Source organism: Ambystoma mexicanum, chromosome 3q, assembly GCF_040938575.1.
Source record: "Ambystoma mexicanum isolate Mex_15411 chromosome 3q, UKY_AmexF1_1, whole genome shotgun sequence".
Taxonomy (NCBI): Eukaryota; Metazoa; Chordata; class Amphibia; order Caudata; family Ambystomatidae; genus Ambystoma; species Ambystoma mexicanum.
Window position 1 is genome coordinate 1,303,195,901 of NC_090926.1, and position 15,327 is coordinate 1,303,211,227.

Below are 15,327 nucleotides of genomic sequence, written 5' to 3' on the forward strand. Positions count from 1 at the left end.
TCCTCCCCCAGCTACGCACCCTCTGCCGGCTGGACCCTGGAAATGAGGAGTACAGGCGGATGTAACCCTCGCCCACCTACGGGCCCTGTGCCCCGCTGGGCCCTGGAAATGAGGAGTACAGGAGGAAGTAACCCTGCCCCGGCTACGGGCCCTTTGCCCCGCTGGGCCTTGGACATGAGGAGTACAGCAGGAAGTAACCCTCGCCCAGATATGGGCCCTCTGCCCCGCTGGGCTCTGAAAATGAGGAGTACAGGATGAAGTAACCCTCCCCCAGCTACGGGCCCTCTGCCCCGCTGGGCCCTGGAAATGAGGTGTACAGGAGGAAGTAACCCTCGCCCAGCTATGGGCCCTCTGACCCGCTGGGCCCTGGAAATGAGGTGTACAGGAGGAAGTAACCCTCGCCCAGCTATGGGCCCTCTGCCCCGCTGGGCCCTGGAAATGAGGTGTACAGGAGGAAGTAACCCTCCCCCAGCTTTGGGACCTCTGCCCTGCTGGGCCCTGGAAATAAGGAGTACATGAGGAAGTAACCCTCCCCCAGCTACGGGCCCTCTGCCCCACTGGACCCTGGAAATGAGGAGTACAGGAGGAAGTAACCCTTCCCCATCTATGGGCCCTCTGCCCTGCTGGACACTGGAAATGAGGAGTACAGGAGGAAGTAACCCTCCCCCAGCTACAGTCCCTCTGCCCCGCTGTGCCCTGGAAATGAGGAGTACAGGAGGACGTAACCCTCGCCCAGCTACAGGCCCTGTGCCCCGCTAGGCTCTGCAAATGAGGAGTACAGGAGGAAGTAACCGTCCCCCAGCTACGGGCCCTCTGCCCCGCTGGACCCTGGAAATGAGGAGTACTCGAAGAAGTAACCCTTCCCCAGCTATGGGCCCTCTGCCCCGCTGGGCCCTGGAAATGAGGAGTACAGGAGGAAGTAACCCTCCCCCAGCTATGGGCCTTCTGCCCCGCTGGGCCCTGGAAATGAGGAGTACAGGAGGAAGTAACCCTCCCCCAGCTACCGGCCCTCTGCCCGGCTGGGCCCTGGAAATGAGGTGTACAGGAGCAAGTAACCCTCCCCCAGCTATGCACCCTCTGCCCCACTGGGCCCTAGAAATGAGTACAGGAGGAAGTAACCCTCCCCCAGCTACAGGCCCTCTGCCCCTCTGGGCCCTGGAAATGAGGTGTACAGCAGGAAGTAACCCTCCCCCAGCTACAGGCCCTCTGCCCAGCTGGGCCCTGGAAATGAGGAGTAAAGGAGGAAGTAACCCTCCCCCAGCTACGCACCCTCTGCCCCGCTGGGCCCTGGAAATAAGGAGTACAGGAGGAAGTAACCCTTCCCCTAGCTACAGGCCCGCTGGGCCCTGGAAATGAGGAGTACAGGATGAAGTAATCCTCCCCCAGCTACAGGCCCTGTGCCCCGCTGGACCCTGGAAATGAGGAGTACTCGAAGAAGTAACCCTTCCCCAGCTATGGGCCCTCTGCCCCGCTGGGCCCTGGAAATGAGGAGTACAGGAGGAAGTAACCCTCCCCCAGCTACAGGCCCTCTGCCCCGCTGGGCCCTGGAAATTAGGTGTACAGGAGGAAGTAACCCTCCCCCAGCTACAGGCCCTCTGCCCAGCTGGGCCCTGGAAATGAGGAATAAAGGAGGAAGTAACCTTCCCCCAGCTACGCACCCTCTGCCCCGCTGGGTCCTGGAAATGAGGAGTACAGGAGGAAGTAACCCTCCCCCAGCTACAGGCCCTCTGCCCGGCTGGGCCCTGGAAATGAGGTGTACAGGAGGAAGTAACCCTCCCCCAGCTATGCACCCTCTGCCCCGCTGGGCCCTAGAAATGAGTACAGGAGGAAGTAACCCTCCCCCAGCTACAGGCCCTCTGCCCAGCTGTGCCCTGGAAATGAGGAGTAAAGGAGGAAGTAACCCTCCCCCAGCTACGCACCCTCTGCCCCGCTGGGCCCTGGAAATGAGGAGTACAGGAGGAAGTAACCCTCCCCCAGCTACGCACCCTCTGCCCCGCTGGACCCTGGAAGTGAGGAGTACAGGAGGAAGTAACCCTTGCCCAGCTATGGGCCCTCTGCCCCGCTGGGCCCTGGAAATGAGGAGTACAGGAGGAAGTAACCCTCCCCTAGCTACAGGCCCCCTGCCTAGCTGTGCCCTGGAAATGAGGAGTACAGGATGAAGTAATCCTCCCCCAGCTACGCACCCTCTGCCGGCTGGACCCTGGAAATGAGGAGTACAGGAGGAAGTAACCCTCGCCCAGCTATGGGCCCTATGCCCCGTTGGGCCCTGGAAATAAGGTGTACAGGAGGAAGTAACCCTCCCCCAGCTACAGGCCCTCTGCCCAGCTGGGCCCTGGAAATGAGGAATAAAGGAGGAAGTAACCTTCCCCCAGCTACGCACCCTCTGCCCCGCTGGGTCCTGGAAATGAGGAGTACAGGAGGAAGTAACCCTCCCCCAGCTACAGGCCCTCTGCCCGGCTGGGCCCTGGAAATGAGGTGTACAGGAGGAAGTAACCCTCCCCCAGCTATGCACCCTCTGCCCCGCTGGGCCCTAGAAATGAGTACAGGAGGAAGTAACCCTCCCCCAGCTACAGGCCCTCTGCCCCTCTGAGCCCTGGAAATGAGGTGTACAGGAGGAAGTAACCCTCCCCCAGCTATGCACCCTCTGCCCCGCTGGGCCCTAGAAATGAGTACAGGAGGAAGTAACCCTCCCCCAGCTACAGGCCCTCTGCCCCTCTGAGCCCTGGAAATGAGGTGTACAGGAGGAAGTAACCCTCCCCCAGCTACAGGCCCTCTGCCCAGCTGTGCCCTGGAAATGAGGAGTAAAGGAGGAAGTAACCCTCCCCCAGCTACGCACCCTCTGCCCCGCTGGGCCCTGGAAATGAGGAGTACAGGAGGAAGTAACCCTCCCCCAGCTACTCACCCTCTGCCCCGCTGGACCCTGGAAGTGAGGAGTACAGGAGGAAGTAACCCTTGCCCAGCTATGGGCCCTCTGCCCCGCTGGGCCCTGGAAATGAGGAGTACAGGAGGAAGTAACCCTCCCCTAGCTACAGGCCCTCTGCCTAGCTGTGCCCTGGAAATGAGGAGTACAGGATGAAGTAATCCTCCCCCAGCTACAGGCCCTCTGCCGGACTGGGCCCTGGAAATGAGGAGTAAAGGAGGAAGTAACCCTCCCCCAGCTACGCACCCTCTGCCCCGCTGGACCCTGGAAAAGAGGAGTACAGGAGGAAGTAACCCTCGCCCAGCTATGGGCCCTATGCCCCGTTGGGCCCTGGAAATAAGGAGTACAGGAGGAAGTAACCCTCCCCCAGTTTGGGGCCCTGTGCCCGCTGGGCCTTGGAAATGAGGAGTATAGGAGGAAGTAACCCTCCCCCGCTACGGGCCCTCTGCCCCGCTGGGCCCTGGAAATGAGGAGTACAGGAGGAAGTAACCCTCGCCCTGCTACGGGCCCTCTGCCCCGGTAGGCCCTGGAAATGAGGTGTACAGGAGGGAGTAATCCTCCCCCAGCTATGGACCCTCTGCCCCGCTGGGCCCTAGAAATGAGGAGTACAGGCGGATGTAACCCTCGCCCACCTACGGGCCCTGTGCCCCGCTGGGCCCTGGAAATGAGGAGTACAGGAGGAAGTAACCCTGCCCCGGCTACGGGCCCTTTGCCCCGCTGGGCCTTGGACATGAGGAGTACAGCAGGAAGTAACCCTCGCCCAGATATGGGCCCTCTGCCCCACTGGGCTCTGAAAATGAGGAGTACAGGATGAAGTAACCCTCCCCCAGCTACGGGCCCTCTGCCCCGCTGGGCCCTGGAAATGAGGTGTACAGGAGGAAGTAACCCTCGCCCAGCTATGGGCCCTCTGACCCGCTGGGCCCTGGAAATGAGGTGTACAGGAGGAAGTAACCCTCGCCCAGCTATGGGCCCTCTGCCCCGCTGGGCCCTGGAAATGAGGTGTACAGGAGGAAGTAACCCTCCCCCAGCTTTGGGACCTCTGCCCTGCTGGGCCCTGGAAATAAGGAGTACATGAGGAAGTAACCCTCCCCCAGCTACGGGCCCTCTGCCCCACTGGACCCTGGAAATGAGGAGTACAGGAGGAAGTAACCCTTCCCCATCTATGGGCCCTCTGCCCTGCTGGACACTGGAAATGAGGAGTACAGGAGGAAGTAACCCTCCCCCAGCTACAGTCCCTCTGCCCCGCTGTGCCCTGGAAATGAGGAGTACAGGAGGACGTAACCCTCGCCCAGCTACAGGCCCTGTGCCCCGCTAGGCCCTGCAAATGAGGAGTACAGGAGGAAGTAACCGTCCCCCAGCTACGGGCCCTCTGCCCCGCTGGACCCTGGAAATGAGGAGTACTCGAAGAAGTAACCCTTCCCCAGCTATGGGCCCTCTGCCCCGCTGGGCCCTGGAAATGAGGAGTACAGGAGGAAGTAACCCTCCCCCAGCTATGGGCCTTCTGCCCCGCTGGGCCCTGGAAATGAGGAGTACAGGAGGAAGTAACCCTCCCCCAGCTACCGGCCCTCTGCCCGGCTGGGCCCTGGAAATGAGGTGTACAGGAGCAAGTAACCCTCCCCCAGCTATGCACCCTCTGCCCCACTGGGCCCTAGAAATGAGTACAGGAGGAAGTAACCCTCCCCCAGCTACAGGCCCTCTGCCCCTCTGGGCCCTGGAAATGAGGTGTACAGCAGGAAGTAACCCTCCCCCAGCTACAGGCCCTCTGCCCAGCTGGGCCCTGGAAATGAGGAGTAAAGGAGGAAGTAACCCTCCCCCAGCTACGCACCCTCTGCCCCGCTGGGCCCTGGAAATAAGGAGTACAAGAGGAAGTAACCCTTCCCCTAGCTACAGGCCCGCTGGGCCCTGGAAATGAGGAGTACAGGATGAAGTAATCCTCCCCCAGCTACAGGCCCTGTGCCCCGCTGGACCCTGGAAATGAGGAGTACTCGAAGAAGTAACCCTTCCCCAGCTATGGGCCCTCTGCCCCGCTGGGCCCTGGAAATGAGGAGTACAGGAGGAAGTAACCCTCCCCCAGCTACAGGCCCTCTGCCCCGCTGGGCCCTGGAAATTAGGTGTACAGGAGGAAGTAACCCTCCCCCAGCTACAGGCCCTCTGCCCAGCTGGGCCCTGGAAATGAGGAATAAAGGAGGAAGTAACCTTCCCCCAGCTACGCACCCTCTGCCCCGCTGGGTCCTGGAAATGAGGAGTACAGGAGGAAGTAACCCTCCCCCAGCTACAGGCCCTCTGCCCGGCTGGGCCCTGGAAATGAGGTGTACAGGAGGAAGTAACCCTCCCCCAGCTATGCACCCTCTGCCCCGCTGGGCCCTAGAAATGAGTACAGGAGGAAGTAACCCTCCCCCAGCTACAGGCCCTCTGCCCAGCTGTGCCCTGGAAATGAGGAGTAAAGGAGGAAGTAACCCTCCCCCAGCTACGCACCCTCTGCCCCGCTTGGCCCTGGAAATGAGGAGTACAGGAGGAAGTAACCCTCCCCCAGCTACGCACCCTCTGCCCCGCTGGACCCTGGAAGTGAGGAGTACAGGAGGAAGTAACCCTTGCCCAGCTATGGGCCCTCTGCCCCGCTGGGCCCTGGAAATGAGGAGTACAGGAGGAAGTAACCCTCCCCTAGCTACAGGCCCTCTGCCTAGCTGTGCCCTGGAAATGAGGAGTACAGGATGAAGTAATCCTCCCCCAGCTACAGGCCCTCTGCCGGACTGGGCCCTGGAAATGAGGAGTAAAGGAGGAAGTAACCCTCCCCCAGCTACGCACCCTCTGCCCCGCTGGACCCTGGAAATGAGGAGTACAGGAGGAAGTAACCCTCGCCCAGCTATGGGCCCTATGCCCCGTTGGGCCCTGGAAATAAGGAGTACAGGAGGAAGTAACCCTCCCCCAGTTTGGGGCCCTGTGCCCCGCTGGGCCTTGGAAATGAGGAGTATAGGAGGAAGTAACCCTCCCCCCGCTACGGGCCCTCTGCCCCGCTGGGCCCTGGAAATGAGGAGTACAGGAGAAAGTAACCCTCGCCCTGCTACGGGCCCTCTGCCCCGGTAGGCCCTGGAAATGAGGTGTACAGGAGGGAGTAATCCTCCCCCAGCTATGGACCCTCTGCCCCGCTGGGCCCTAGAAATGAGGAGTACAGGCGGATGTAACCCTCGCCCACCTACGGGCCCTGTGCCCCGCTGGGCCCTGGAAACGAGGAGTACAGGAGGAAGTAACCCTGCCCCGGCTACGGGCCCTTTGTCCCGCTGGGCCTTGGACATGAGGAGTACAGCAGGAAGTAACCCTCGCCCAGCTACGGACCCTCTGCCCCACTGGGCCCTGGAAATGAGGAGTACAGGAGGAAGTAACCCTCCCCCAGCAACGGGCCCTCTGCCCCGCTGGGCCTTGGAAATGAGGAGTACAGGAGGAAGTAACCCTCCCCCAGATATGGGCCCTCTGCCCCGCTGGGCTCTGAAAATGAGGATTACAGGATGAAGTAACCCTCCCCCAGCTACGGGCCCTCTGCCCCGCTGGGCCCTGGAAATGAGGTGTACAGGAGGAAGTAACCCTCGCCCAGCTACCGGCCCTCTGACCCGCTGGGCCCTGGAAATGAGGTGTACAGGAGGAAGTAACCCTCGCCCAGCTATGGGCCCTCTGCCCCGCTGGGCCCTGGAAATGAGGTGTACAGGAGGAAGTAACCCTCCCCCAGCTTTGGGACCTCTGCCCTGCTGGGCCCTGGAAATAAGGAGTACATGAGGAAGTAACCCTCCCCCAGCTACGGGCCCTCTGCCCCACTGGACCCTGGAAATGAGGAGTACAGGAGGAAGTAACCCTTCCCCATCTATGGGCCATCTGCCCCGCTGGACACTGGAAATGAGGAGTACAGGAGAAAGTAACCCTCCCCCAGCTACAGGCCCTCTGCCCCGCTGTGCCCTGGAAATGAGGAGTACAGGAGGACGTAACCCTCGCCCAGCTACAGGCCCTGTGCCCCGCTAGGCCCTGCAAATGAGGAGTACAGGAGGAAGTAACCGTCCCCCAGCTACGGGCCCTCTGCCCCGCTGGACCCTGGAAATGAGGAGTACCCGAAGAAGTAACCCTTCCCCAGCTATGGGCCCTCTGCCCCGCTGGGCCCTGGAAATGAGGAGTACAGGAGGAAGTAACCCTCCCCCAGCTATGGGCCCTCTGCCCCACTGGGCCCTGGAAATGAGGAGTACAGGAGGAAGTAACCCTCCCCCAGCTACAGGCCCTCTGCCCGGCTGGGCCCTGGAAATGAGGTGTACAGGAGGAAGTAACCCTCCCCCAGCTATGCACCCTCTGCCCCGCTGGGCCCTAGAAATGAGTACAGGAGGAAGTAACCCTCCCCCAGCTACAGGCCCTCTGCCCCTCTGGGCCCTGGAAATGAGGTGTACAGCAGGAAGTAACCCTCCCCCAGCTACAGGCCCTCTGCCCAGCTGGGCCCTGGAAATGAGGAGTAAAGGAGGAAGTAACCCTCCCCCAGCTACGCACCCTCTGCCCCGCTGGGCCCTGGAAATGAGGAGTACAGGAGGAAGTAACCCTTCCCCTGCTACGAACCCTCTGCCCCGCTGGACCCTGGAAATGAGGAGTACAGGAGGAAGTAACCCTCGCCCAGCTCTGGGCCCTCTGCCCCGCTGGGCCCTGGAAATGAGGAGTACAGGATGAAGTAATCCTCCCCCAGCTACAGGCCCTGTGCCCCGCTGGACCCTGGAAATGAGGAGTACTCTAAGAAGTAACCCTTCCCCAGCTATGGGCCCTCTGCCCCGCTGGGCCCTGGAAATGAGGAGTACAGGAGGAAGTAACCCTCCCCCAGCTACAGGCCCTCTGCCCAGCTGGGCCCTGGAAATGAGGTGTACAGGAATAAGTAACCCTCCCCCAGCTACAGGCCCTCTGCCCAGCTGGGCCCTGGAAATGAGGACAACAGGAGGAAGTAACCCTCGCCCAGCTACGGGCCCTCTGCCCCGCTGGACCCTGGAAATGAGGAGTACTCGAAGAAGTAACCCTTCCCCAACTATGGGCCCTCTGCCCCTCTGGGCCCTGGAAATGAGGTGTACAGCAGGCAGTAACCCTCCCCCAGCTACAGGCCCTCTACCCAACTGGGCCCTGGAAATGAGGAGTAAAGGAGGAAGTAACTCTCCCCCAGCTACGCACCCTCTGCCCCGCTGGGCCTGGAAATGAGGAGTACAGGAGGAAGTAACCCTGCCCCAGCTACGCACCCCCTGCCCCGCTGGACCCTGGAAATGAGGAGTACAGGAGGAAGTTAACCTCGCCCAGCTCTGGGCCCTCTGCCCCGCTGGGCCCTGGAAATGAGGAGTACAGGAGGAAGTAACCCTCCCCTAGCTACAGGCCCTCTGCTCCGCTGGGCCCTGGAAATGAGGAGTAAAGGAGGAAGTAATCCTCCCCCAGCTACAGGCCCTCTGCCCGGCTGGGCCCTAGAAATGAGGAGTAAAGGAGGAAGTAACCCTCCCCCAGCTATGCACCCTCTGCCCCGCTGGACTCTGGAAATGAGGAGTACAGGAGGAAGTAACCCTCGCCCAGCTATGGACCCTCTGCCCCTCTGGGCCCTGGAAATAAGGAGTACAGGAGGAAGTAACCCTCCCCCAGCTACGGGCCCTGTGCCCCGCTGGGCCGTGGAAATGAGGAGTACAGGAGGAAGTAACCATGCCCCAACTACGGGCTCTTTGCCCCGCTGGGCCCTGGAAATGAGGTACACAGGAGGAAGTAACCCTCGGCCAGCTATGGGCCCTGTGCTCCGCAGGGCCCTGGAAATAAGGTGTACAGGAGGAAGTAACCCTTGCCCAGCTATGAGCCCTGTGCCCCGCTGCACCCTGGAAATGAGGAGTACTCGAAGAAGTAACCCTCCCCCAGCTATGGGCCCTCTTCCCCGCTAGGCCCTGGAAATGAGGAGTACAGGAGGAAGTAACCCTCCCCCAGCAACAGGCCCTCTGCCCCGCTGGGCCCTGGAAATGAGGTGTACAGGAGGAAGTCACCCTCCCCCAGCTAAGGGCCCTCTGCCCTGCTGGGCCCTTTAAATGAGGAGTACAGGAGGAAGTAACACTCCCCCAGCTACAGGCCCTCTGCCCCGCTGGGCCCTGGAAATGAGGAGTACAGGAGGAAGTAACCCTCCCCCAGCTACAGGCCCTCTGCCCCGCTGGGCCCTGGAAATGAGGTGTACAGGAGGAAGTAACCCTCCCCCAGCTACAGTCCCTCTGCCCGGTTGGGCCCTGGAAATGAGGAGTAAAGGAGGAGGTAATCCTCCTCCAGCTACAGGCCCTCTGCCCGCCTGGGCCCTGGAAATGAGCAGTACAGGAGGAGGTAATCCTCCCCCAGCTACAGGCCCTCTGCCCGGCTGGGCCCTGGAAATGAGGAGTAAAGGAGGAAGTAACCCTCCCCCAGCTACAGGCCCTCTGCCCCGCTGCGCCCTGGAAATGAGGAGTACAGGAGGAAGTAATCCTCCCCCAGCTACAGGCCCTCTGCCCGGTTGTACCCTGGAAATGAGGAGTAAAGGAGGAAGTAACCCTCCCCCAGCTATGCATCCTCTGCCCCGCTGGGCCCTAGAAATGAGGAGTACAGGAGGAAGTAACCCTCCCCCATCTACAGGCCCTCTGCCCCTCTGGGCCCTGGAAATGAGGTGTACAGGAGGAAGTAACCCTCCCCCAGCTACAGGCCCTCTGCCCGGCTGGGCCCTGGAAATGAGGGGTAAAGGAGGAATTAACCCTCCCCCAGCTACGCACCCTCTGTCCCGCTGGGCCCTGGAAATGAGGAGTACAGGAGGAAGTAACCCTCCCCCAGCTATGTGCCCTCTGCCCCGCTGGGCCCTGGAAATGAGGAGTACAGGAGGAAATAACCCTCCCCCAGCTAAAGGCCCTCTGTCCCACTGGGCCCTGGAAATGAGGTGTCCAGGAGGAAGTAACCCTCCCCCAGCTACAGGCCCTCTGCCCCTCTGGGCCCTGGAAATGAGGTGTCCAGGAGGAAGTAACTGTTAGGCAGAAACCTGTGCAGTTCCCTTGGGGAACACTGCAAAAGATTTAAGACCACAGGTATAGCAGTAAACCCACTTGGTAGCAGTCTGCACCACCCAGATTTACCTGGTAGCTGTGGCTGAGCAGTCAGACTTCCCTCAAGAAGAGTTAGGCAGTATGCAAAGTATACACAATATGTACTCAGACACAATAGCACAAGCAAACACTGAGCAGAGCTTGGTTTCAAAAGTATATAGTTATTTATTTTCTAGAACATATAAGTTGAAAACACTCTAGCAAAAATATAGTAAAACACTCTAAACACAGTTATATGGAAAGCAGTCCCAATCCTTATTCCTATCTAGACAACTCTAGGTTAACACCACATAATTCAAACAGAGGTGAGCGCTTAACGTTAGATGACACTCTAGTAGGTAAAAAGAAGGGAGAAGGAGCAGAATTAGGTTAAACACACCACTCTAAGGTCCAGTACACTTGCAATAGGCTCAAAGAAGTACCAAGTCACAGGTGAGCAAAAGTCACTAGGCAGGGCCCACTCTTAGAGTAGCCGGAGCGAAAAATGTGCCCAAGATCACACTGTTATTAGGGATTCAAAGTCTTGCAAAGAGTTAGAAAGAGTTTAGAGTGGCTTAGAAAGTTTAGCCAGGGTGTCCCAGGCACTCCCAGGTTCGAAAGCCGGGGGCTAAATCTACCCCGTACAGTCGGTGGCAAGGGAAGCCAGGCGGAACACGGTACCTTAAGCGGAAAGGGTCCTCCAGCGGTGGCAGTTGTTCCAGGCAGTGGCAGCAAGGCTCGACGTCGGTCAGGGGAGAAGAAGTTCTCGCTGAAGAGCAGAAGAAGAAGGTCGTTGCACTGCCCGGGAAGAAACCAACCGCGGAGTCCTCCGGTTAAAGGGTTGTACCGACTTTCGCGGTTAGGGGTAAAAATGTGGTATTCCGGTTGCCGGGGTGCTTGGCACGGGCAAGGCGGCCACGGGATACCTCGAGAAGCGAAAAGAAGGTGAAAACTGGTTGTCCCCACCAGTCAAGGGAAGGAGCCACTCCGTTAAGAGTTCTCCTCGGTCGTCGGGAAAAGTGGTGAGACGGTTCAGCAGGGCTCCACCGGGTGGTGTCGTCGAAGCAGGTCGGCTCAGCTCTTCCCTCGTCGGATTCTTGGTCCTGTGGCGACTTCTGAAGTTCCAGTCCCCAAAGCCCTGCTTTTATGCAGCAAACCCCCATTCACCCAGCCTAGCTGTCACTCAAACATGCTAAGTGGTGAGCCGGCCGGCTCACCACTTGGGCCAATCAGGACGGAGTGCGACTTGAGTTACCAAGGTAACTCAGTCCAGGGTGCCTAAATCCCCCTCCACCCCTCCTAAGTACCCCAGACAGAGTGGCACCACTTTGGAGGGCTTCTGTGGAGAAGCCCGCCAAAAGTGGAACAAAGGGCTCCACTTTGGGTCAGAGTTACAGAGGCGAACGCCAACGCCATTTTTGGATCAAGTTTTGGCAAAAAGTCCCAACCGGAGTTATAATAATAAATATATAAACCGGCGGTATGTTTAAGGCTACCGTAAATAAATAATTAAATGTGTTAGCCTAAAACAATGGGAAATCCCATAGGAAAATATTCGCGGTCGAATATAAAAAGTAGTTTCCACTGCCACCAGCCAAAACTCGATCAGGGGGGACGGAGACGTGCCCCCTCGACTAACAGACCCTGGGGCAATCGAATTGCCCCAGCCAGTACGTCCACAATATGATGGTTTGTACTGGTTCTGTTCAGGATTCAAGACTAGCAAAGTCTTTGGTGACTTTACATGCCCTGGGAGACAGTAGTCAGTCCCAGGGTATGGAGTCTATGTTGGGGAGTCCCTAGGACACCCCTGGGTCACGGCACAGAGGGTGCTGTGTAACCCACATCACAAAAATACATGAGGCCCTATGGAGTAAAAGACCCCATAGCCCATTCAACACAAGGTTTAACCAAGAAAACACACTTCAACATGTCCAAGAGTGAGGGTAAAAGAGTCCCACTCTTGGCAGGAGAAAAAAAAGAAACCCCAGAAATCCAGCAAAGCTGCTGGGGGACTCACTAGGTAGGGAAATTCAGCCTAAACAGAGAATTCTCCCTAACACTCGCCCCCCCCCCAGACTAAGGGACAGGAGGATTTAATCCACTCCTGGATGAACCTCATACCTCTAGTCGATGATATACATCCTAGAGAGTCCATCAGCATTTTGATGGTGACACCTTGACCTATGTTCAATGGAGAACTCAAAGGTTTTCTTTTGCAAGCTAACGGACCTACAGACCCTTTGAGGAACATCAGTCTTTTTGTTATAGGGGATCTGGTTGACCAGTCCCTCAGAAGTTGGTACAACTTCTGAACCTATGTTAGGCTTTTTCAAGGGGTCCTTATAAAGGATTCCCTTAGATCTAGAGGGGCCTCCAAGGTTCCTCACCACCTCTCTTGTGGGAGCAGGTTGGGTCTTAGGCCTCTTGGTTGGAGGGGTTGGGGTTAGGCAATGTACCTGCTTCCCCTTCCTCTTAGATCTACCCTTACCTATTTTAGGAGTTTCCCCCCTAATATTAGGATTAGAGTTGGGGTCTTCAGTAGAAGGTCCAACAGTCTGAAGGTTTTTGGCCTTAGACTTTTCTTTTCTGGTTTTCCACCAGCACTGAGAATTACCAGTTCTCTCAGGTCCAGATAGGGGCCTAATTGGTCTATCCACCTCCTCTTCAGAAGCAGGGGGAGTCAGAGACTCTGAAACTAGGGGAACAATGATGGAGCTTGGTTGGGGCGCCCATGTTCCTAGCATACTATCCTGAAATGTGCCTGGGTTAGAGGTCAACTTACTAACACCAGGGCTTGTAGTGGGGTTCTCAGTAGAGGGTCCCACAGGCTTAGAAGGGTCCTTCAAGGTAGCCTGTCTAGCCAATTTGGTTAAGTTCTGCTTCTCCATACTGGGAGGCCTGGGGGTATGTGACACTACTCCTAGAGTTCTTAGGTCATTCCCCAACAGGACCTTCCCAGGTACCTCAGTCTGAACACTGACAGGGATCCTCACTGTCATGTTGTTACACTGAATGAGGGCTGGTAGAATAGGAACCATTTGGACAGGGCCTCCAGACATCTTAGTGGGACCTTTGGGTGCTTTGGCCACATCCTCAGGTTGAAAGAAGCTTTCATCCACTACGGTTCTGCTGGCCCCAGTGTCTCTCCTGGCAGGAGTATCCTGGCCATTGACAAGAACACTGTCCACATAATACACCTTAGAGTTAACAGGTAGGGAGTTATACACAACCCTATTCTGGGGACTAACCAGACCCATAGGCTCTAAGTTTACAGTTGCTTGAAGACCCAAGGGTTCTTCAGCAAAGAGTTCAAAGTGGGCACTAGCCATCTGTACTTCATCCTCAGGAGTGAAGGCTAAGGAGACTGTGCTGATCCCTGCAGGTTTACCCTTGCACTTGGGATCTCCTTTGATATGGTCAGTACCCTGACAGACATAGCATTGTCCAAATGCTCTCTGGAAGGGTGGCTTGTTCTGACCTCCTTCTGGCTTGTGGCCAGAAGGTACACTAGCCTGATTCGGTTTACCCTGGGGCTTACCCTGGTTATTTGGTTGTTTGTGGCCCTCTTGGGTATGGGAGGTATTAGAATTCTCTTTGGAGTCCTTTTTAGGCTGTTTCTCCCCATCCTTCTTCTGAGTGCCCCCAGAATCCTTGTGAGTGGCCCTGTTGGCAACCCACAAGTCAGCAGCCTTAGCTAGTTTCCTAGGATCTAATTCCTGTGAATCAGCCAAGTGCTGTCTGAGCTCAGGAGAGCAGGCATCATAAATTGACTCCAACATAAAGAGATTTCTCATCCCCTCATAAGTGTTCACCTTGTAACCCTTAATCCATCCCTCTAAGTTTTTCAAACATTCACTCACCCAGGTAGCCCAAGGGGTACCATCATGCTTTTTGAGGCTCCTAAACCTCTTAAGATACTGGGAAGGGGTCTTCCCAAACCTAGCTATCAAAGCTAGTTTCACACATTCATAGTCCTTCCTATCCTCCTCCCCAATCTCCATCACCACATCAGTTGCAACAGGGGGAAGCCTAGAGAACAACCAGGTGAGTAAGTCATTTCCTGTGATGTTCTGGAGCCCATGATTATATTCAAACAGAGACAACCAATCCAACACATCCAACTTAGGCTCATACATACCAATCAATTCTTTAGGCATCCGGGGTCTTTTAGGACTGGAACTTCTAGAGGAGCCAGAGAGAGAAACATTCTCAACAGATAATTTCTTCATTTCTAAGTCATACTTGAGCTCCATTTCCCTTAGCCTTAGTTCTTTGTCAGTTTGAGCATTAAGTTTCTTATACTCCAATTCTAGTTTCATTTTCTCCAGTTCAAAGTACTGAGGACTAAATGTGGGACCTGGTAAAGGTCCAATAGGTACATCAGGTAGAGCAGGCAGAGGCCTAGGGGGGACAGTTACAACAGCCTCACCCTCCTCTTCTGACTCTTCCTCAGAATCATCAACATTTTGCTCCATGTTAACTTCAATACTGTCATCTACAGTTGCTGGAGTGGTAGGTTCCTCTGAACCATCACCCAGACTTTGGTTAGCTAACAATCTTTCAATCAGCTCCATTTTCTTGCCCTTAGTCAGGAGATCCTTATGTTTACAGAGCACTCTTAAACAATCAGCAGTTTTGGCTGCAAGGGACTCTTGACTATAGGTTTCTATAACTGACATGTTAGGGGATTACTTTTACAGTGCTAAGCTTTGTGGTTAGTTGCACTAAGGTATTCAAAGCACAATAAAATGTATACTCAATACAAATCCCACCGCTGTACACCAGTGTTAGGCAGAAACCTGTGCAGTTCCCTTGGGGAACACTGCAAAAGATTTAAGACCACAGGTATAGCAGTAAACCCACTTGGTAGCAGTCTGCACCACCCAGATTTACCTGGTAGCTGTGGCTGAGCAGTCAGACTTCCCTCAAGAAGAGTTAGGCAGTATGCAAAGTATACACAATATGTACTCAGACACAATAGCACAAGCAAACACTGACCAGAGCTTGGTTTCAAAAGTATATAGTTATTTATTTTCTAGAACATATAAGTTGAAAACACTCTAGCAAAAATATAGTAAAACACTCTAAACACAGTTATATGGAAAGCAGTCCCAATCCTTATTCCTATCTAGACAACTCTAGGTTAACACCACATAATTCAAACAGAGGTGAGCGCTTAACGTTAGATGACACTCTAGTAGGTAAAAAGAAGGGAGAAGGAGCAGAATTAGGTTAAACACACCACTCTAAGGTCCAGTACACTTGCAATAGGCTCAAAGAAGTACCAAGTCACAGGTGAGCAAAAGTCACTAGGCAGGGCCCACTCTTAGAGTAGCCGGA